At 42.6% G+C, this 22,086-nt stretch overlaps 1 protein-coding gene across 1 annotated transcript in view; it reads left to right on the top strand.

The window, feature by feature from the left end:
* Window positions 1-16,840: 16,840 nt before the first annotated feature.
* Window positions 16,841-22,086, top strand: part of LOC129852994 (trichohyalin-like) — a 59,712-nt gene continuing 54,466 nt past the window's right edge. Inside the window, exon 1 of the mRNA XM_055918605.1 lies at window positions 16,841-16,960. The gene's annotated coding sequence lies outside the window, so the exon portion shown is untranslated. The remainder of the gene's footprint in view (window positions 16,961-22,086) is intronic.

The raw sequence follows: 22,086 nt of genomic DNA, 5'->3' as shown, positions 1-22,086 counted from the left end.
CTTAGGAACGTTCCTGAGGTCAAATTGTGCTTCTAAACCTTAACAGTTCTCTCTCTGTCTCCCAAAAGCAAAAGACTTGAAATGTAGTTCAAGGGTCATCTTCTTGTCACTGTCGCTGCGCTCAGACCGAGCAAGCTACGGTCAAGCGGGGCATCTCGTTGAACTCGGCACGGCCTGGAGACTATGGTGATGTCATTTTTAGTGGTGTTTTCAGAACGCTATTTTGGTGGTTTTTCACTGTTGAAACATATTGCAAATGCACAAAAGTCAACTAGCAAGTCATTGTCCATCAGCCAATTAGATATTTTCAGACACCAAACTGATACCATCTGACTCCAAACTCACTTTTTCCAACTCGTTTAGAAGCCAACTATCACATATTTCAGAGCAGGCCCAAAATTCACAGCGCCTTCGATTTAAACCATAATAAAACAAATAATACGTAGTTATGTTCTAGCTGCGGGTCCAGTTCTCACATTATGTTTAGCCCTATGTGAGGCGACCTCGAATCCCAAGTTTCGGCTCGATAGGTCATTCGGTGCCTGAGCAAAACCTTAATTAGTGCTGAAATTCCACTTTTTTCCATGCCTTGCTACGGGGTCCTTGAATGAGCTATCGGACAGAAATGTCGGGGTCCGTCTCTATGGACCGAGCCGGTTTCAATGCACCTAGTCTTGCAACTCTGGGACTTTTCTAAATGTCACCATTTTCATAATGCTCAAAATGAATTGAAGTCAATGCAAATGCACAAGGCTTTTTATCGGTCCGAGAACCTTCTAGAGCCACATAACTCACCGTGCTTAAAACCTTTTCTCAATATAGGGGGTGCTGTTTCAACATTAGCATTTATCGTCTCCAAATTAAACTGCCTCATACTCAATTCTTGCTCGTACAATATGCATATTATAGTTATTATTGGATAGAAAACACTCTCTAGTTTCTATAGCCGTTTGAATTATGTCTCTGAGTGAAACAGAACTCATTCTACAGCACTTTTCCTGATATGGAGTGAGATTTCAGAAATATTGGCCTCTGGTCCCAGGTCAGTTTTAAAGTCCCTGTAAATCCTATGAGGATACAAACACTGCCCATGCCTTCCTCTAGATGTCAGTAAGAGGTGACAATTTGAATGGAGTCGATTGCGCAATCAGGGCCAGTATAAAACAGAAAAGACCGGATGTACCGGTCTTTTCCTGCTGCGCCTTGCGCGCGATGGACGTCGGACTTGCTCTCTTTCCAAGCGTTGGTTTAGCCACTTATATATCGCCGGTCATGTTTTTACTCGTTATAGGTGTTAAAAACATCATAAGGTAGTTAATTTAAACCGTTTTATAGCAATTTATATCCGTTTAGTGCGATTTTGAGGCATTGCTTTGTGATGCACATTGAAGCACCGGGCACGTTTCGGGGTCCCGGTCGAACGTTAGTGGTCATTTCGACGGACAAGAGGACAGCTTTCGACCAAAAGAAGATTAGACCCAAGAAAGGATACATTGCCCAAGATACTGATGGAAGAACAGCTCACAGTAAGAACTATTTATGATGATAAATCGTTGTTCTGTCGAAAAATGTTATACGCATATTCCGCCATTTTGTTTGGTATAGCTTCGCTTGGCGAACCCTGTATTGCACAGTAAGGATAATTTTAGAAATGTTATTCAGCGATTGCATTAAGAATTAATTTGTCTTTCGATTGCTGTCCACCCTATATTTTTTAGTCAAGTTTACGATTAGTTATTCATTACGCCAGATCACTGTCCAAAATGGCCCCCGACATTTTCAGGCTAGTTTTGCTAGTATTGTCATGTTATAACCACGTTTTTTTGTGGCTAAATATGCACATTTTCGAACAAACTGTATATGTATGTTGTAAAATGATGTTACAGGAGTGTCATCGGAAGAATTCTGAGAAGGTTAGTGAAAAAATTAATACATTTTGGCGATGATTACGTTATAGCTCTCTTTGGCTCGTATCAATGCTCGGGTAACGTTTGCACATGTGGTATGCTAATATAACGATTTATTGTGTTTTCGCTGTAAAACACTTAGAACATCTGAAATATTGTCTGAATTCACAAGATCTGTGTGTTTCCATTGCTGTGAGCTGTGTATTTTTAAGAAATGTTTTATGATTAGTAATTAGGTAATACACGTTGCTCTCTGTATTTATTCTAGTCGAGTTGTGATGGTGGGTGCAATTGTAAACTATGATTTCTACCTGAAATATGCAAATTTTTCTAACAAAACCTATCCTATACAATAAATATGTTATCAGACTGTCATCTGATGAGGTTTTTTCTTGGTTAGTGGCTATCAATATCTTTATTTGGCCGAATTGGTGATAGCACCTGATGGAGTAAGAAACTGATGGAGTTAGAAAAGTGGTGTCTTTTGCTAACGTGGTTAGCTATGTCATGACGTTGCCTGCGTGGGTATAGCAAACCCCATCCCCCTCTCCCTGCCTCTCCACCACAACCCATGCGGTGATCACAGAGAGATGTCGTAAATTCCTGAGAATCTCCCCACCACAAACAGTATTAAGACAGAGGGTAAACTTTCAGGACAAAGGAATTCTCTTCCACCTCACAGAACTTGAGGTACGAACATATTTCATGTTCCTGCCAAAGTAGGAAAGATTGGTGAAGATCCTAGCTATTAACATGTCCATTTGTCCCCATGTGGGAATCTCAGGAGAGACTGTGGGACCACATTACCATACCGCTGTTTATATAATAACCTCAGATATGAGGTTTACATCTGTTTGTTGTATAAAATGAATGAGTGAGTATGATACTGTTTGTATAATTGTGTAATATGATTTTGGACTGTTTAATTAAGAAAAATACAAATACCTTTTTGATTTGAACTAAATCCAAGGACCGCCCTGAGCCCAGTATGGGTCAGAGACCATGGGACCACCCCTCTCTGCTATCTGAATAAAACCCAACTCCTAAGAAATTACCATTAAGGCCATGTTTCTCTCAATCACGAGAGGACAAAGGTTTGAGAACAGACTGCTGAATCTTTTAACCATCCCACGTGGTTAAAACTCTTATACGAATCATAACAAGTCTTTGATATTGACTTCTAGTCTGCAGCTAGGAATTCGGTATCATTGAACGCGAAGAAAGACAACCGCCGAAACAATCATTCTTTAACGAATGTCCATCTGAACAATACACAACCGAGACAGAACTTCACTCCAACCAAAACGAACTTCTCTCCAACGACACACACACTGGACGTAACTATATATATATTGATTGCAATTGTTCCCGAATGAGTGAGCGTTCATGTGTAAGGATTAGCATGTCAATTGTTATAATTATGGACTCTGTAGTGAATTCTTAGTCGAACGCAACTTTCCCTTTGTCTAACAGCCGCCATGCCGGTTTAGCCCACTAGGGCATATTCCTTCCACCATTTCATGTAACTATTTTAAGTTTGTTTGTTTATGCATTTCTGTGAATTAATTAGTTAGTAATAAATAAATGATTTAAGACAATTGATGTATGGATGACTCATAGTGAAGACTGGGTTCGTGCAGATCAGCGATTTACGACGTTTGGAATGAGACTGACGAAAGGTAGAATAAATACAAATTGAATTAGAAGACCATTGATCAGATAGTAAAATATCGGAAAGGTTATATTGGGAAATAATAACCTTGTAATCTAATAACTTTCCCTGGTGCCCTCGAATTCATAGTTAATTAGTTACGCTATTACTCAAGTGGTCGCGTAATCCCTAATTATAGGAATCTATGATAAAAACTAGTAAGTCTTCAATTTAACGATAGCAAAGACACGACATATATGGTGCCCCCTGTGAGGATCTAAGATAGAATTAGTTTCTGCTGTGTAATTCCAAATATCAATTGTGCAAACAGAAATCGTACAAAACAGACTACTTTCTATACACATGTGTTGCGCATTACATTGCGCCTCCGGTAGCGGTCTTTTAGCGTCAGAGCAGTGAGTGGTAAATTCCAGATTTAGTACGTTAGGCCAAACGGTACTATTTCTGTCGGTCAATATTAACTTCTAGAGCCAATAAGGTTAGAAATTAGAAGATATTCGTTCGGTGACCGAGCCGAAGTATTTGTCTGCCTACCACACTGTGGAATGACTACAGGCATAGCTATATTTATGTACCGTGTCGCTCCGGTCAACATAACGCTAGCAAAGTAGGCCGAATGGTTTAACGTGAGACGTCACAAGTAAACCTACTCTCTCCATTTTGAGAGGGAAACCTAAACCTATTTTGTGCTTAAAGCGTGATATTTCTGAACAACATAGGGTAAGCACGAGGTGGGAAATCCACGAGGTGCAAGCTAAAATAGAGGGATTTGTTTTTCACGTTCTGTGCTGTTTAAAATCCTCCGCCTCGCGCGACGGAAGTCCCGCCCTTTGTACTTCCGTTTGATTTCAGCATTTCGCATCCTGGTGGTAAAGAACCGCAAGTACATCCCTTAAAAGAGGTGGCGAAACCCAAACGTGGATCACGTTAAATAATCCAGCAATCAATTGTTTGGGTCTCATTCAATTTATTTATTTAAATTGTCGGACATACCTTTCTAGGTTCTTCCAATTAAATGAGACATCTTAAACTTCTCATATTAACCTAGATTAAGCACTTCTCAGGTTAATTAAAGTTTAATTCACAAATTGCCTATACAGGTTTGATTTATCATTAAATTGATCAATCAGTAAAATTTGGGTTTTTCAAAAGCCAGTCAGTAATCCACTATTGACAGAAGCCCCGCCCCAGCGGGAATCCCATGTGGTTTCGGCCTTAGGGGGAAGTGTACCACAGTGTTGAATGTTCCAAACATTTGGTCTACTGTTACACTTATGATATCCAATCAACAGAGATTGTATGGATTATCGTCTCATTCAATTTAATAAATTAAATTGTTGAACATAATTTAATGTTCTTCCAATCAAATGAGACACTTTTAAACTTATCATAACCTAGATGAAGCCACATCTCATGTTAATTCAAGTTTAATACCCAGATAGCCTACACGGGTAGGATTAATCATTGGCATTGATTAATTAATTCAATTTGCTTTTGCAAATTCATTCACGTCCAACTTCCACAGTACTGTCCAGTACTGATAGCTCATTAACGTCTATAAATAGATTAAACTTGTCTTTGCAGCTTCCAATATATTCCAAAACCAAATTTAGGAAAATTAGGAAAAACATTTTTCCTTTCAAAATGTTCTAATAATGTGCAAGCCATCAGAGGGGGTAATCCCCACCCGCCCGCTAATTAGTGAACCTCCACCCGCAAATGTATTGATCTCTGACCTCAGCAGCGATACCAACACTAATTATGCCCTTAGTGGAAAAGCAGACAGCACTTTCGAAAATCAACCATCAGGCGCAAGCCTCGTAAATGTTCTCTCCAGTCTAGCCCTGATGTCTTGCCACCCGAGATTGGCATCTGTCCAACACCGCAGTGCACAGCTGAAGCACGAGCAGGTGATGGCAGACATGGAGGGACAGGTGGAGAGAACCAGGAAACTAATGACAAATGCAGAAAATGGAAAAATTCTGCTAGCTATGGAGCTGCGCTTGAAAACTGAACAATTAAATAAAATTGCAAAAACGTATGACGATGAACAAGCACAAGCTCTTCAACAAAATCGTTTTCTACAGGAACAAAATCAAATGCTACAGGAACAACTCGATTTAGCCAAAACTAAATACGATGATGTCCACGCCAAACTAGATAAATCTGAAGAGTTATCTACAAACAGGAGCGCTCAACTTGATAACATGCATGCAGTTATGTTGAACGTTACTCAAAATAACACGGTTCTAATCAAAACGCTGCAGACCAAAGACGATCAGTTAATGAACATAATGTCAAAGTTGGATGACAAATCAGCAGAACTCATTGAAGTCGCTGACCAAATGAATGATGAGAGAACTCAGGTGATGAAGATGGAAATATTGATTTCTAAGCAAGCAGCGGAAATCTCATCACTGAATCTCTCGCTCCGTACTCGAGACCTCTATTTGCAAACCATGACAGATAAGTTTGAGACCGAAAGGAGCAAGTGTGACACTCACGTGTCCAAAATCAGTACTCTAAGCGCTCAAGTGGACTCTGCAATGCAGCAGAATACCACCCTTAGGTACCATCTGGATGAAGTCCAGAATGGTCACGCTCTACAGCGCGACTACCAATCCAAGCAACCGGAGCCCTGTACTCACAGGAGTAAAGACGATAGGTTTCAGACCTTGCCTCCCTCATGTGTCCCTCAGTCTTCTCCTCTTGGCCATTCGGCACTGAGTAATATTGCACCTCTTGGCCAACAACAACAAGGCTTGGCTTCTTCTCTTGGCCTTTCGGCCCCAATCTCTCCACAGGATGAAGCCAACCCTCTCCGCCCGCTTGGCGCGGAATACCTTGACAAACTCGTCAAGTATTTCCCCACCTTTGACCCCGTTCCAGGTCAGCCAAACGATACTGAGACGTTCCTAACTGACATAGAGGACGCGTTGGATGGCTACCCGAACGCTACAGCTTCTGACAGGGTTTACCTGTTGAAGCGAACGTCAAATAGACACGTGACAAGGTTCATTCGTCTACAACAGCAACACGTGCTAAATGACTACGCTAAACTTGCCACAGCTTTGAAAGTAGAATTCAGTGGTTCTGCGACTCGCAAACACAATAGCTCACTGGCTAACACTGTTAAACAAGCTCGGAACGAACACCCACAAGCTTACTATCATAGGCTTCGTTCAGCTTACTTTGGCCTATTCACTGAAACAGGCATGGAAGACCTGTTACCTTTTAAACAAATGTTCCTGTCGAACATGTATCCTACCTTCATTACCTACTTGGGCCCTGCCGCCCACGTTGGCTTGCCTATCTTACAACTCAGAGAGCTTGCAAGCACAGCTTTTGAGGCATCAAAAGTTCACAACGCTAAGAGCCCTGACCACTCGGTTTTGAAGTTTGACCAGGAGCACTCACTCCAGCTAGAGGGTGCATTACCAGGTATTGGAGCGTTGAGAGATGACGCAGAACAACAGTTTCTACCACGAAACCATGATTCCAATAACCTCCGCGGTCGAAATAACTGTAAAGTACGTCGCAATCAACATGACTACCGCTACAATCGACCTGTTCGCTACGTTCCTGCACCCAACCCACACAAAGTGTCAGAGCACAAGGGTAACAAAGGGTTGAAGGACAATCAAAACGTAGACCAATGTTCCCCAGAAGTTCCACTACGGGAAGAACTAAAGCGAGAACAATTTGAGAAAAGGGTAAAAGATAAGTCACAAGGACTAGACGGGGAATTACCGGACACCAGGTCCGCAGGAATTAACACCCTTAGCAAGGACGTTAAAGTTCAAATTTCTCCCGCTCTCATTCAAGACCCTATCCAGGGCCCGCTTGATCAAGAAACAAGCCCCCGGGCTTTGTCTATAGACTCTGATACACAGGTTGCGAAGAAAAAGGTCAAACGCTTCGTTAAAGCCAAGCCCACTCAAAATCGTAAAAGTCAATCTGTTTCCACCTTGAACAGAAATGGCACAACACGTCGTTGCGAAAGACCACTCCACTTTGTGGGGAATATGTCCACTAACCACGAATCTAAACGGCCATACCTGGAAACAGTCCTGGAGGACTGCTTAACGTGTCATGCGCTAATTGATTCGGGTGCGACAATATCACTCATCTCTCAAACATTGTTTGATGATCTAAAAAGGGCTTTGAAGCCAACTAAACGTTGGTTAAAAGTAGAACGATGCGACACTACACTTCGAGGGGTCACTCAGACTACCTCGCCTCTCACATTGAGAGTCATGCTGAAACTACACTTCAAGGACGTATCGCTCATTCACCCTGTGTACGTTACCAGCCTCGAAACCATACCCCTGCTACTTGGAGCAGACTTGATGGATCGGTTACTCCCATTGATGGATTGGAAAACCAACCAGGTATGGTCACAGGCCACCCTGCCTTCTCCACTGACCACACTGTCTTCCCCTAACGCTAGCTGCAACGCAGTCAGTCACGAGGGATATCTGTCAAAAGCACCCCTTGGGAAAAAGACGTTTAAAAACCTCTTGGGGCAGAATCCGATCCAAGGAGATATTACTATATCTCGACACATTCCATCAGCCAACCTGATTGACCATTCTTTTCATGATTTCGAGCCAGCTGTCTCTGTTAATAAGCAACTTCCCTCCTCCGTGCAGTCGTGCAATACGGTAGTTGAGATGAACTCCTCTTGCCCTTCAGACATTTCCGCAAGTACTGCGGCCGTCTCAGCAAGAAAAACATTGATGCGCAGAGTATACTCTGCTTCCGATGATACACCTTCCGCTTTGTTGGGGACTGTCAACCCTTACAATGACACTAATGGCGTCAGTCCAGCAACTGACCCGATGATTCCCACTGGTGAAACACTTTGCGATATCACAGACCGATATCCTCGTCTCAGTTCGCAGGTACTGAAGAGGTTGCCACACGCGGTGGGGACTGACATGCCTCGACAGCCACTGAGCGTTTTGAAGCACAAACACCAGGAGATTTGGTTGAAAGGTTACAGCCATTCTCATAACAACGCGGCCGCTGACAACTCGTACATCGGGTCCGATCTTTTCATTTGCGCCTCGGACACCAACACCACCCGCTGGTGGGGGGGTCCCGAGACACAAAGGGGGGGAATAGTAGCCCAGACCCATGATGAGCCTCATCGAGGCCGGTGGGGGGGTCAAGACTATGGACAACACCGTACGAGGCCGCCAGAGCATAAATCAAATCTAGTTGTAAACTCCTCTATGAGAACATTGAGGAGCAGACAGGCCCCTAGACGGCGATTATCTTAGAGCACATCTAAAAAATAGTACTGAGGTGTACCGCACTGGTCGTAAAGGAAGTCCAGTGGACTTGTCCACCTCCAAAACAAATGGCAATAATAATCATTCCTTGCCATGCGTAGGTTCAACTACAATACAACTAGTAAAATGCTCCAATCATGTGTTCCGGTATTATAATATTTCAAAATAAATCGGTAGGATAACTGGTCCCTTTGAGCACCAGTACCAACACCAGCAACAGTCAGTCTAGCTACAATAAGTAAGGAGGTTAGAGACCTAACCAATCAAATTACCCTTGACAATAGCGACATAGGAGTCACTCAGAGTGCAACACAGGGAAGGGAATCTCCAGTGCACTCTTCCAATGGTTAACACACATGCCACTAATAAATAGAATCCTTCGTTCAGGAGGAAAACTATTAGAATCAACAACCATGATCACACCACGTACGACGGGTCTAATACTTAAAGAGTACTTCCGTCGTGAGGTCAGCTCCTCCGTGGATAACATAGCTATGAAATAGACTTCATACCTATCACCACTACAATAGTGGAAGACACAGTGAATTAGTAAAAACTACTACAGACTCCCTCGACACCAATTCTGACTGACCTCCAGGCATCGACCTGAAAATTTCCTGACTACGTCAGACTCTTTCTGAACAAGTTGTAATCTGCCAAGATACTTGGTTTTCTTCCCTTGACATGCGCGCTTGTTTAAGCATAAACGCACATGCACAACGGAACATCCAATTAGGATTTATGCTAGGATCACTTAAGGGTCCAAGCAAAATACCAGCCTTAGTAAAGTTGAACATTTACTTCTAGGCCTTTGTCTCTACAGCACTCACCAGTTTCCATCCCAGAAGTCCATAGGTCATCCCTGTAGACTGCCCAAAACTAGTGCCTTACAGCTGTAAAGTTATCATATAGTTATCAACTTAGGATAGTGCCTAAGCAACACACCAAGTAGGAAAACCCTAGATATGGCATTAGAGACAATGCCATGATAGTCATTTTGCCAGAACATTGGACGTATATAGAATACAGTCCAATTAGATGATTTTTGTGTGAGAACTATATTTTGTATCTTTTTTTTGTTTATGCTTTCATTCCTTTTCGGTTCAGTTCCTTTGACATTTAGGAAGTGATAGAGCCATAAACAACTTCCCCATACAACATTCACTTAGTGCCACAACGCCGCTCATTGGGGAATGAATGTAATTATATATATATTTCATGAGTGTGTGTGCGTTGTTAACATCTGCCTAAGTTACTGCTCAGATCTTCCAGTCTGGACGACAACCAGACGACGGGTCCGGAACGGCGACCCCAAATCCGGACACCCACGGCCCATCCTTGTGGCGGCATGCCCGCTGTCAGAGAGCCTACCAAGGTAAACCACCAAGGGGGGGACCGCAACGGCGATCACCAACCAGGACATCCCCTGGCCCTCCCTGGGGTACTTTGCAGCTTCCAGGGAACCTACCAAGGTACATCACTAGAAGGGACCTCAACGGCGATCACCAACCGGACATCAACTGCCATCCTTGTGGTGGACTGCTCCGCTTTCAGAGAAGCCTACCAAGTTCAACCACCAGAGGGGACTGCAACGATGATCTACAAGCAGGACACCACGTGTTCATGATTTTATGTTGATTTGTAACTTGCAGGACAAACAAGATCCAAACCACCAGGGGGGGTATGTCATGACGTTGCCTGCGTGGGTATAGCAAACCCCATCCCCCTCTCCCTGCCTCTCCACCACAACCCATGCGGTGATCACAGAGAGATGTCGTAAATTCCTGAGAATCTCCCCACCACAAACAGTATTAAGACAGAGGGTAAACTTTCAGGACAAAGGAATTCTCTTCCACCTCACAGAACTTGAGGTACGAACATATTTCATGTTCCTGCCAAAGTAGGAAAGATTGGTGAAGATCCTAGCTATTAACATGTCCATTTGTCCCCATGTGGGAATCTCAGGAGAGACTGTGGGACCACATTACCATACCGCTGTTTATATAATAACCTCAGATATGAGGTTTACATCTGTTTGTTGTATAAAATGAATGAGTGAGTATGATACTGTTTGTATAATTGTGTAATATGATTTTGGACTGTTTAATTAAGAAAAATACAAATACCTTTTTGATTTGAACTAAATCCAAGGACCGCCCTGAGCCCAGTATGGGTCAGAGACCATGGGACCACCCCTCTCTGCTATCTGAATAAAACCCAACTCCTAAGAAATTACCATTAAGGCCATGTTTCTCTCAATCACGAGAGGACAAAGGTTTGAGAACAGACTGCTGAATCTTTTAACCATCCCACGTGGTTAAAACTCTTATACGAATCATAACAAGTCTTTGATATTGACTTCTAGTCTGCAGCTAGGAATTCGGTATCATTGAACGCGAAGAAAGACAACCGCCGAAACAATCATTCTTTAACGAATGTCCATCTGAACAATACACAACCGAGACAGAACTTCACTCCAACCAAAACGAACTTCTCTCCAACGACACACACACTGGACGTAACTATATATATATTGATTGCAATTGTTCCCGAATGAGTGAGCGTTCATGTGTAAGGATTAGCATGTAAATTGTTATAATTATGGACTCTGTAGTGAATTCTTAGTCGAACGCAACTTTCCCTTTGTCTAACAGCCGCCATGCCGGTTTAGCCCACTAGGGCATATTCCTTCCACCATTTCATGTAACTATTTTAAGTTTGTTTGTTTATGCATTTCTGTGAATTAATTAGTTAGTAATAAATAAATGATTTAAGACAATTGATGTATGGATGACTCATAGTGAAGACTGGGTTCGTGCAGATCAGCGATTTACGACGTTTGGAATGAGACTGACGAAAGGTAGAATAAATACAAATTGAATTAGAAGACCATTGATCAGATAGTAAAATATCGGAAAGGTTATATTGGGAAATAATAACCTTGTAATCTAATAACTTTCCCTGGTGCCCTCGAATTCATAGTTAATTAGTTACGCTATTACTCAAGTGGTCGCGTAATCCCTAATTATAGGAATCTATGATAAAAACTAGTAAGTCTTCAATTTAACGATAGCAAAGACACGACAGCTAATAGATTTACATATTGTGTCTTCCCTGTAAAACATTTTAAAAATCTGAAATGGTGGCTTTATTCACAAGATCTGTATCTTTCATCTGGTGTCTTGGACTTGTGATTTAATGATATTTAGATGCTAGTATTTACTTGTGACGCTATGCTAGGCTATGCTAGTCAGCTTTTTTACTGTGGGGGGTGCTCCCGGATCCGGGATTCATAGCAACTAAAAGTTAATCGACCTGAGCTCTAGAACAGGTTTGTAAAGTTTCAGAACTCTAGGTCTGACAGTTCTTTAAAAGTTGGAACAAAAGTAACTATTGCAGGCACTGTCTGCCTCTAAGCCCCTCAGTGTGTCACTCCATCCTTTCTGTGTGGGTGTGTAAATTTTTCCTTGAACTCTGATGGGATGAATGACTGATTTACAGTTCATGAGGGTTGCCTATTCACATAAAGCACGGTGAATTATGGCACTTCCGGTTGGCACAGGAAGCTGAAAGTAAACACATATCCTCATTGGAGTGGGCTTTTACAGAATCCTGAGTTTTAAGTTTATACGTTAAGAACTCACTGATTTACATAGGGTTGAATGCACTATTTCTCTCAAACTGCTGGTTGGGTATGGCAAACACTTTTAGGGTGATTTAACCACTTCCGGTTGCTCCAGGAAGCTTAGAATCGACACAGGTAGACCTCATAGTGGCCTGATGGATTGTCATCGAAGACAGGTTCATAAGGCATTATTAACCCACATAGGCTTCAGGTTGAATTTAGGGGAGCAGGCAATGTATTCCTATGGGGAGACATGTCATTGTAAACTGTTTGATGTAAACACCTTCTTTTAACTGTTAAGGGTTAATGCCACACGGTCAATGTTAGGCTTGCACAGATCGGGAGGACCTTAGGAACGTTCCTGAGGTCAAATTGTGCTTCTAACCTTAACGGTTCTCTCTCTGTCTCCCAAAAGCAAAAAAATATGAAATTGAGGTCAAAGGGTCATTTGGGTCCTTCTTCTTGTCCCTGTCGCTGCACTCAGACCGAGCTAGCTACGGTCAAGCGGGGCATCTCGTTGAAATCGGCACGGCCTGGAGATAATGGCAATGCCATTGCAGGCTTTGTGTGTCTTTAAGCGCCGTACTTTTTCACTCCATCCTTTTATCCCCTTTTCTTCGTGGTATCCAATCGCTAGTAATTACTATCTTGTCTCATCACTACAACTCCCGTATGGGCTCAGGAGAGACGAAGGTCGAAAGCCACGCGTCCTCCGAAGCACAACCCAACCAAGCCGCACTGCTTCTTAACACAGCGGCGCCTCCAACCCGGAAGCCAGCCGCACCAATGTGTCGGAGGAAACACCGTGCACATGGCCCCCTTGGCTAGCGCGCACTGCCCCCGGCCCGCCACAGGAGTCGCTGGAGCGCGATGAGACAAGGATATCCCTACCGGCCAAACCCTCCCTAACCCGGACGACGCTAGGCCAACGGACCTCCCGGTCGCGGCCGGCTGCGGCAGAGCCTGGGCGCGAACCCAGAGACTCTGGTGGCACAGCTAGCACTGCGATGCAGTGCCCTAGACCACTGTGCCACCCGGGAGGCAGATCTGACCTTTTTAACCCTTCGAAACTGACCCTATGGCACCATTTGAAGGTACTTCCGGTTGACATAGGAAGCTGAAAGTGAACACATATCCTCCTTGGGGTAGGCTCTTATATAATATTGAGTTTTAAGTCTTTATGTTAAGAACTTACTTATTTACAGAGGGTTAAATGAGTGTGTGTTATTTCATCAAATCACATAAAATCACAGAATTCTGGCAGAGCTTCGAGACCCACTCAAAAAATGTTCGTCTGAACACACTGCAACTGGATCTGTATTTAATTTTTTTTTAACTCCTTTTTGTGAACATTACCAATTTGTCAATGTACGATTTCTCTTAAATTACGATAGATAAATGGCTGGTTCTTTTTTTCCTGACACCGTATGCTTATGTACTTTGACGTGAAGCGGTCAAATTAGCACCCTACTTTGCGTTTTTGACCTTTAATCCCAGAAAAATGGCCATAACTCAAAAAGCGTTGAGGCCTCGACGCCATCTTGTTCGGGGCCAACTGTCCATTACGTCTTCGAAATATTTTCAGTTTAGGAGAAAAGGCCACATGCATTTGCAATGTGCTTGTGCATTTGCAATATTATTTATTTTCCCTCTGGTGGGAATTTCCGAGACTGCGGAAAAATGACCAAAATGTGTTATTTTTATAAAACGGAAACCGAACGTCCGAGAGATTTAGTTTGATGACTTCCTGAAAGATCTCTCCCCCGCGCACGGCCCGACGCGTCAGCGAATTTTAGAAACGTTGCAGGACGTCTAGTAAGGGACCGTACATTTGCAATGTGGCGTTTCTCACTAACCATATGGTGAGTGCTAAAATGTTCCCTTAAGGTATGGAAAGGCCTTAGAAAGGCCATAAGTGTAAGCCAACATAATTCATTATTTTACATTAACATGTAATACATGCATTATGAAGAAAATGGTGTAATTTAGGCTCCACGAAATATGAAATGGGTTATGAAGAAAATCGTGTATGGTTGCCTACATGACAAAAAGGCGTTCTGATTACAAGTGCACCAGTATCCAAAGTATTAAGCGAAATTAAGCACAGAAAACAGCATTGGCATTAATAAAACAATATTTCCCACGAATTAAGTCGCACGTAAATGTGCGTCTTTTCTCAAAAATTCTGTTCAGCAAGTCTAAAACAGTACATATAGGCATACAATGACACATTTTAAAACATGGTTAAACAAAGACAACATTTCTGTATATTCATGACGTTGAATTAGCCATTAAGAAGAACAAAAATGAAATACAAATTATCGCGTCTACATGGTTGTTGAAACGGCTTGTGTAGCCTACTGGTTAAATTCGTGTCTTTTCGCACGAATTAAGTAGCACAGAAATTTGTGTATTTTCAAACGAATTGAACCACCCCAAAAATGCACAAAAACGCACGAAATCTGCTGAAATACATTTTGTACATATATGCGCGAATTGAATGTGAGACTGTGTTGTGTGAACAGCAGTTTGTCTTCTTCAAGGCTACAAATTAAATCCGTTTCTTTACTTTTATCAATTCTCTCCCCAAATGTTCTCAAGGTAGGTTGGATTTTGATGTTTAGCTGTTTTTCAAATTATCCAGAATTTTCATATCATAGATCTCCCACAATATCTCTGGCATAGAGGTCAACATTTCACATTCCAAAATGAACATGAAATCAGCTTGAATTCAGTTTGATGTCCTAGTATGAATCATTCTGTGATTTTTAGACTGTTCCAATAGTAGCACTGCTTACATCCCTTTCCCTAGATGTACATTAGTAATGAATGTGATGAACAGTCATTCCAATATGATGTATGGTATTTCATTAAATTATGTAATGAGACAGAAATTCAATGAACAATAATAACTAATGCATTCTGTTTTACATGATCATTATTCATGACTCTCCATCTTGGATAATGGATGATCAGCATTAGGTGAGTAATTACTTATTAGTCTGTTTTGTTTACTGACAACCAAAAACACAAGACAAAGAACAGACCAGAGTGTTAATCTGATACTATAAAAACTACAGGCCTTGTGAACAGCAGTGTGTCTTTTTCAAGGCTACAAATTAAATCAGTTTCTTTACATTTATCAATACTCTCCCCAAATGTTCTCAAGGTAGGTTGGATTAAGATGTATAGATGTTCTTCAAATTATCCAGAATTTTCATATCATAGATCTCCCACAATATATCTGCCATAGATGTCAATATTTCACATTCCAAAATGAACATGAAATCAGCTTGAATTCAGTTTGATGTCCTAGTATGAATCATTCTGTGATGTTTAGACTGTTCCAATAGTAGCACTGCTTACATCCCTTTCCCTAGATGTACATTAGTAATGAATGTGATGAACAGTCATATCAATATGATGTATGATATTTGATTGAATAATGTAATGTGACTGAAATTGGATTGAACGTTACTGTAATAACTCATACATTTTGTTATACATGATCAATATTCATTCCTCTCCATCTTGGATAATGGATGATCAGGAGCATTACCATAAACCTCCCACAATATATCTGCCATATAGCTCAACATTTCACACACCAACATTAAAATAGAATCAGCTTGAATTCAGCTTGATGTCTTATTATGAAGCATTCAGTCATTCTCAGACTGCTCACATAGTAGTGCTGCTTACATCCCTTTCCCTAGATGTACATTAGTAATGAATGTGATGGACAGTCATTCCAATATGATGTATGGTATTTCATTAAATTATGTAATGAGACAGAAATTCAATGAACAATAATGACTAATGCATTCTGTTTTACATGATCATTATTCATGACTCTCCATCTTGGATAATGGATGATCAGTAATGGGTGAGTAATTACTTTTTTTTCTGTTTTGTTTATTGACAACCAATAACACAAGACAAAGAACAGACCAGAGTGTTAATCTGATACTATAAAAACTACAGGCCTTGTGAACAGCAGTGTGTCTTCTTCAAGGCTACAAATTAAATCAGTTTCTTTACATTTATCAATACTCTCCCCAAATGTTCTCAAGGTAGATTGGATTATGATGTCAGATGTTCCTCAAATTCTACTGAATGTATATTCCATAGAACCCTGCCTCCTGACACAATATCCTGTATCTGCCATAGAGCCCAATGCTGCTTATCACTAACAATGAACATAATCATTTGATCAGAGATAGGATAACAAAACAACATTATTTATGAAGTTAACCAGATATCATTGGTGCCCACAGTCACTACATGAGAGAGGCTTTAGTAACAGGAGAAATATGATTGGTTGGTTCTGTTGGTTCTGTATATAGTGATGTAGTCTCCCACACAGAACTCACCTCTCTGTTTTACACCATAGCCTCAGGATCAGAGTATTTACAACATGAGACCCAGGAGGACAAGCTGAAGAGGGAGGCATCAGCTGGTGAGCTTGGTAAGTATGAGAGAGTCTGGAGGAGAGAGGATTGAATCAGGGAACATGAGTGATGTCATTCAGTGTTTCAGACTAATTCATTTGTAATGTATCAAATAGTCAATAGACCAGTTGATGATTGGTTCAGCTCAGATAACTGTTGACTGGAGGAAATAATTACTAATAATTGTACCACCTCCATCAAATGATAATGTCTTTATAGGCATACTATTGAATGAATTAATAAATACTTATTCAAACAACCTATTAAATATGTTAATTGCTCTCTCTCAGAGTTGAAGATGTTAAAAGAATTAAGAGAGAAATTAAGACAGAGGATGAAACGACTAGAGGAGAAAGACACACAACTGGATGATATGAACCCGGAAGTGAGAGAGAAAGAGAGACTCCTGGAGAAGAAGAACCAGATAATGGGACAGAGGGAGAAACTATTAGAAGAGAAAGAAAACCAACTGGAAGAGAAAGACAAGCAACTAAAGGATAGAGACATTCAACTAGAGGCACTGAGAAAGAACCTGCAGGACAAGAACAGCCAAGTAGAGAACTTCAGAGTCCTGCTGCAGGAAAAAGACCTTCAACTAGAGGACAGAAACTATAGACTGGGAGAGAAGTACAGACTACTAGAAGAGAGAGACAAACTACTGGCAGAGAGAGACAAACAACTGAAGGGAAAAGATAGTGAAATAAAGGAGAAGCAGATTGAACTAGGAGACAAAGACAAAAAAATTAAGGATAAAGACCTTCAACTAGAGGACAGAAACTATAGACTGGGGGAGAAGGACAAACTACTGGAAGAGAAAGAGAACCAACTAAAGGAAAGAGACCTTCAACTAGAGGACAGCAACCACAGACTGGGAGAGAAGGACAGACTACTGGAAGAGAAAGAGAACCAACTAAAGGAAAGAGACCTTCAACTAGAGGACAGAAACTATAGACTGGGGGAGAAGGACAGACTACTGGAAGAGAGAGACAGACTACTGGAAGAGAAAGAGGACCAACTAAAGGAAAGAGACCTTCAACTAGAGGACAGAAACTATAGACTGGGGGAGAAGGACAGACTACTGGAAGAGAGAGACAGACTACTGGAAGAGAAAGAGGACCAACTAAAGGAAAGAGACCTTCAACTAGAGGACAGAAACTATAGACTGGGGGAGAAGGACAGACTACTGGAAGAGAAAGACAAACTACTGGAAGAGAAAGACAAACTACTGGAAGAGAGAGACAAAGTACTGGAGGGAAAAGAGAACAAACTAAAAGAGAGGAGACAGGAAGTAGAAGAGAAAGATAACCTACTAGAGGAGAGAGAGAAGCAGTTAAAGGAAAGAGACAAACAGGTGGAGGATGTCAACAATGAAAATGCTGAACTGGGTAAGATTATTCACACCATTAATACATTTAGTCTTCTGTACTTTCCTCAATTCTCAGGTTATTGTCGACTCTCCACTGAGTTGTGAATATTGTTGTCCATCACTTCATACTTTCCCTCTGCATCATATTTCTGTCTAAAGTCTTTAACACAGAATTCAGATCCTAGTCCTCCTTTGTTATTTCAGCTCAACAGATATGTGATGTGAAGACTGAGGTAGAGAGACTGAGAAGAGAGATCTCAGCCCAGATGACTGGTGAGTGAGATATGTGATACTTAACATTTCAATAGAAACCCAGAACTCCCCTTCAGTAGGTCTATGTGCCTTCATGTGTCACTGAGGTAATTGTTCCCATTCTAAATGGTTGTTCTATTATTTTAGAACCTGGAGAGACATCAGATACAGGTTCCATACTCCCAGTCAGGAGGAGACACAGCAAGGAGCTTCCTCCATCCAGTGAGTTATCAGTATTGTCCTGTTGTCTCCTACTGTTTCTAGTCTATAGTGGACCATCCTTCACTTAGTGAGTTCAAATCAAATCAAATCAAAATCAAATCAAATTTTATTAGTCACATACACATGGTTAGCAGATGTTAATGCGAGTGTAGCGAAATGCTTGTGCTTCTAGTTCCGACAATGCAGTAATAACCAACAGTAATCTAACCTAACAATTCCACACTACTACCTTACACACACACACAAGTGTGAAGGGATAAAGAATATGTACATAAAGATATATGAATGAGTGGTGGTACAGAACGGCATGGCAGATGCAGTAGATGGTATAGAGTACGGTATATACGTATGAGATGAGTACTGTAGGGTATGTAAACATAAAGTGGCATAGTTTAAAGTGGCTAGTGGTACATGTATTGCATAAAGATGGCAAGATGCAGTAGATGATATAGAGTACAGTATATACATATGAGATGGGTAATGTAGGGTATGTAAACATTGTATTAAGTGGCATTGCTTAAAGTGGCTAGTGGTACATTTTTACATAATTTCCATCAATTCCCATTTTTAAAGTGGCTGGAGTTGAGTCAGTATGTTGGCAGCGGCCGCTAAATGTTAGTGGTGGCTGTTTAACAGTCTGATGGCCTTGAGATAGAAGCTGTTTTTCAGTCTCTCGGTCCCTGCTTTGATGCACCTGTACTGACCTCGCCTTCTGGATGATAGCGGGGTGAACAGGCAGTGGCTTGGGTGGTTGTTGTCCTTGATGATCTTTATGGCCTTCCTGTGACATCGGGTGGTGTAGGTGTCCTGGAGGGCAGGTAGTTTGCCCCTGGTGATGCGTTCTGCAGACCTCACTACCCTCTGGAGAGCCTTACGGTTGTGGGCGGAGCAGTTGCCGTACCAGGCGGTGATACAGCCCGACAGGATGCTCTCGATTGTGCATCTGTAGAAGTTTGTGAGTGCTTTTGGTGACAAGCCGAATTTCTTCAGCCTCCTGAGGTTGAAGAGGCGCTGCTGCGCCTTCTTCACAACGCTGTCTGTGTGGGTGGACCAATTCACTTTGTCCGTGATGTGTACACCGAGGAACTTAAACTTTCCACCTTCTCCACTACTGACCCGTCGATGTGGATAGGGGGGTGCTCCCTCTGCTGTTTCCTGAAGTCCACAATCATCTCCTTTGTTTTGTTGACGTTGAGTATGAGGTTATTTTCCTGACACCACACTCCGAGGGCCCTCACCTCCTCCCTGTAGGCCGTCTCGTCGTTGTTGGTGATCAAGCCTACCACTGTAGTGTCATCCGCAAACTTGATGATTGAGTTGGAGGCGTGCATGGCCACGCAGTCGTGGGTGAACAGGGAGTACAGGAGAGGGCTCAGAACGCACCCTTGTGGGGCCCCAGTGTTGAGGATCAGCGGGGTGGAGATGTTGTTACCTACCCTCACCACCTGGGGGCGGCCCGTCAGGAAGTCCAGGACCCAGTTGCACAGGGCGGGGTCGAGACCCAGGGTCTCGAGCTTGATGACGAGTTTGGAGGGTACTATGGTGTTAAATGCTGAGCTGTAATCGATGAACAGCATTCTCACATGGGTATTCCTCTTGTCCAGATGGGTTAGGGCAGTGTGCAGTGTGGTTGCGATTGCGTCGTCTGTGGACCTATTGGGTCGGTAAGCAAATTGGAGTGGGTCTAGGGTGTCCGGTAGGGTGGAGGTGATATGGTCCTTGACTAGTCTCTCAAAGCACTTCATGATGACGGAAGTGAGTGCTACGGGGCGGTAGTCGTTTAGCTCAGTTACCTTAGCTTTCTTGGGAACAGGAACAATGGTGGCCCTCTTGAAGCATGTGGGAACAGCAGACTGGGATAAGGATTGATTGAATATGTCCGTAAACACACCAGCCAGCTGGTCTGCGCATGCTCTGAGGACGCGGCTGGGAATGCCGTCTGGGCCTGCAGCCTTGCGAGGGTTAACACGTTTAAATGTTTTACTCACCTCGGCTGCAGTGAAGGAGAGCCCGCAGGTTTTGGTAGGGGGCCGTGTCAGTGGCACTGTATTGTCCTCAAAGCGGGCAAAAAAGTTGTTTAGCCTGTCTGGGAGCAAGACATCCTGGTCCTCGACGGGGCTGGTTTTCTTTTTGTAATCCGTGATTGACTGTAGACCCTGCCACATACCTCTTGTGTCTGAGCTGTTGAATTTCGACTCGATTTTGTCTCTGTACTGAGACTTAGCCTGTTTGATTGCCTTGCGGAGAGAATAGCTACACTGTTTGTATTCGGTCATGCTTCCGGTCACCTTGCCCTGGTTAAAAGCAGTGGTTCGCGCTTTCAGTTTCACGCGAATGCTGCCGTCAATCCACGGTTTCTGGTTTGGGAATGTTTTTATCGTTGCTGTGGGTACGACATCGTCAATGCACTTCCTAATGAACTCGCTCACCGAATCAGCATATTCGTCAATATTGTTGTTGGACGCGATGCGGAACATATTCCAATCCGCGTGATCGAAGCAGTCTTGAAGCGTGGATTCAGATTGGTCGGACCAGCGTTGAACAGACCTGAGCGCGGGAGCTTGTTGTTTGAGTTTCTGTTTGTAGGCAGGAATCAACAAAATGGAGTCGTGGTCAGCTTTTCCGAAAGGGGGGCGGGGGAGGGCCTTATAAGCGTCGCGGAAATTAGTATAACAATGGTCTAGTGTTTTTCCAGCCCTGGTAGCGCAATCGATATGCTGATAGAATTTAGGGAGTTTTGTTTTTAGATTAGCCTTGTTAAAATGCCCAGCTACGATGAATGCAGCCTCAGGGTGTGTGGTTTCCAGTTTACAAAGAGTCAGATAAAGTTCGTTCAGGGCCATCGATGTGTCTGCTTGGGGGGGAATGTATACGGCTGTGATTATGATTGACGAGAATTCCCTTGGTAGATAATGCGGTCGACATTTGATTGTGAGGAGTTCTAGATCAGGTGAACAGAACGACTTGAGTTCTTGTGTGTTGTTATGATGATCACACCACTTCTCGTTAATCATAAGGCATACCCCCCCGCCCCTCTTCTTACCGGAAAGATGTTTGTTTCTGTCGGCGCGATGCATGAAGAAACCAGCTGGCTGCACCGACTCCGTTAGCGTCCCTTGAGTTAGCCATGTTTCCGTGAAGCAGAGCACGTTGCAATCCCTGATGTCTCTCTGGAATGCTACCCGTGCTCGGATTTCATCAACCTTATTGTCAAGAGACTGGACATTGGCGAGTAGTATGCTAGGGAGTGGAGCGCGATGTGCCCGTCTCCGAAGCCTGACCACGAGACCGCCA

The sequence above is a fragment of the Salvelinus fontinalis genome, chromosome 4 (assembly GCF_029448725.1).
Source record: "Salvelinus fontinalis isolate EN_2023a chromosome 4, ASM2944872v1, whole genome shotgun sequence".
NCBI lineage: Eukaryota > Metazoa > Chordata > Actinopteri > Salmoniformes > Salmonidae > Salvelinus > Salvelinus fontinalis.
The sequence above is the reverse complement of the archived record's forward strand: the minus strand, read 5'-3'. Positions and strand labels throughout refer to the sequence as shown.